The following is a 2,892-nucleotide window of genomic DNA, read 5'->3' as shown; positions in this document are numbered from 1 at the left end:
TATGTGTACGTACTTATTTCATTAAAAAAACCTTTAGATATTTTTTATTTAGAAGCAGATATGCCACCTCCAAGTTGCTATACCTGCAAATCATAGAATCCTTTAAATAGTAGAAAGAGCTTGTCTAGTTATGACGTACCCTCTTTAGATCAATCAGCGGGCAAGTGTTTTAAATTTTTGTACGTATTGAGGGATCTGACTTCCTCTATCCATTCATGAGACTGATTTCCAATGATCTAAGCCATTCTAATTTCTAAGGATTTGGGGGAAATGAGATTGTTTTAGATCTTTTTCAGACTAAGTTGCTGTTTTTCAAATCCACAGTAATCCCGGGAATTTAGGGTTGTCCTGGATTTCTGAGCCTGCCAAACACTGGCCAGTCTGGAACAAGCTTTTTGAACAAGTCCAAACTTTCTATGCTTACTCCTTCCTCCCACTCAAAACTGCCACTCAACCCCAGGCTACAGCAGAAGAGACACTTAGTTTTGAAAGGATAAACTAGGGAATGCAAAAAAAGCCACAGCTTAATGTAGCTCAGTTAACCACAAGCTCTCACACCATAAAATTTGTACTTTTTACTCAGGAAATTCTAAAGGGCATGCTTAATTTGGAGGAAGCACTCCCAATAAAGGCATTGTAATCATGTTCAGGGCAAGTAGAGTGGTACTCACAAAAGTTACCTACTGGCAAGTGACACTCAGGAAGCATTAGAAACAGCTGAGAGAATTCAGTGACGTCCAGACATTTTTCTTCTGTATACCATCACCTAGTATATTTACCTCATGTCATTATTGATCTTGCTTAACAGAAAACTTATAAACACGTATCAGGTGGTGAATCTAAGCATCTTTGGATATATTTGGCATTTCATTCAATCAAACAAACAATCTATTTAGCATTTACTAGATACCAGGCACTCTGGTGAGAAGACTATAAAGAATAAGACGCCGTCTCTACCTTCCAAGAGTTTAGAGGGTAGCTGGGGAAGTAATAGTTGAAATATGAAATACTGATATAATATGGTGTTGAGAGAGAGAGAAGTGTAGGGTGCTCGAGGGGCATAGAAGAGGGGCACTTGGCTGAGGGTAAGGGGCATTCTGTGAGGAAAGAGATGGATGAGGGACAGCTTCCAGAAGATGATGACGTCTGAGATGAATGTGGAGGAAGAAAGCATGAGAATTGCGAAGAAGTCCCAGCAGAAGGTATGGTGTCGAGCACGAAGGCTGAAACACCACTAGACAGCGAGTTCTTCAAGGTAGGGGCTCTCCCTTACGCAGCATTTTTCCTGCCATCTAACAAAACGCCTGGTACTAGGAGATGTTGATTCACCGTTTAGTGGACGAATGAAGCACAGTGTAGGGAAATCAACAAGTGGTCTGATGTTACTGGTGCAGTAATATGACATGAGGAAAGGTAAGAGAAAGGCTGGAAGGGGAGAAGAGCAGTCTTCTGTGCCACGTTCCCAGAGGGGCTTGGATTTATTCTGTAGGTCCCAGGGGTGCATATGTTAAAACACAAGTTTTGGCCAGGACTAATTATAAAGGGAGGTACCAAACAGGAATTTAAAACTTTTTAAGTAAGTAGTCTAAAAAGAGTAGATCAGAGGGTTTCTGAAGAGCAATCCTTTGAGATGGCTATGCTGGGAGGCCCCCCCACACAAAGGGGAGAGAGTGAAGGTACTAGATCCCAATGCCCAGTCAACAGAAAAGGACTTGAATTAGCCCCCAAGGAAAGCTTAGCAGGTTTGGGGCACCAATTAATTGGTGTTGGAGTCCTAACTGCCTAATCAGAGAGCAGGTGGCTGAAGCAGCCTGTGGCAGCCAAGCCTAGGGCTGCAGTTTAAGAAGTAACGGCATCCCCTAGTTTGTAGGGGAAAGAATGTACAAGTGTGTCCCTCACACTGGATGTGGGCTGTGTGTGCGTGTGTGACAGAGACAGAGGAGTGGGAGAGAGAGTTCCCTAGCAAAGGAAGTCTGAGGTCTTATCCTCAGACCTCAGGAGGGATGCCTAGAAGGGAAGCAGATTGCAGGCAAAGGAAACTTTGAGGGTGTCACTGAAAGTCTAAGGGCTACAGGTAAAGTTCTAGCAAACAGCTAGAATAGAAATAGTCTCAATTTTAAGAGGTCCCTGACAACGAGGTCTGTGAAAAACACATGAAAAGTCCCTTCCTGGGAAACATCTTTCATGTTCAGAGAGCACTGATACGTGACTAGACCACACCACCAGTTAGTTAACTGAGGACTTTCATAGTTCTCTCTGTTCCTACCTTGGAGAGATGAGAAACTCTACTAGGAAAATGCTGAGGGGGACAGACACCCAACACACCCCCATTCCATGATAAGAAGCTTAAAAATTGGGTTTTCTAATGCAAATCCAGTTTACTTTCCATTTCCTGATACTTCCTTTCTGTTAGACAACTAAATTCCACAAACTACAGTTACAGAAACTAGAGAACAAATTCTTACATTTGGGTTCTGGAAGAGATGCAAAAATCTTCACATCAGAACACTACAAGCCACAGAATTGACCATCACCATCTGTAATTTTCCTTACCTCAAGTTTTAATTCAATCCATTCAAAAATTTTTTTGTCAAAAATTTTGCAGTTTTTTTTTTTTTTTTTTTTTTTTTAATTAGTGTCAGGTACTAAAGAAGTTGTATAATATAAATCACTTCAGAGTAAAAGGATTTTCTAAAATTTTGCTTCTTAGCCACATATTTGTGAAAAAGTTCCTGATTTAACTTCTTTAGTTTTCTGGCTTTCTGCTTTTGTAAAATTTTCTACAGTTGTTATAGTACATACCTATAATTGTTTATGCCAGATGAATTACAATTTTAACTACTACTTTTTAAGATGCCTGAATTGTTAGGAATCCATGGGCAATAGAGCTTA

This window comes from Rhinolophus sinicus, chromosome 6, assembly GCF_057876585.1.
Source record: "Rhinolophus sinicus isolate RSI-liver-muscle chromosome 6, RSI-T2T, whole genome shotgun sequence".
Classification (NCBI taxonomy): Eukaryota; Metazoa; Chordata; class Mammalia; order Chiroptera; family Rhinolophidae; genus Rhinolophus; species Rhinolophus sinicus.
This window is presented reverse-complemented; position numbering follows the sequence as displayed.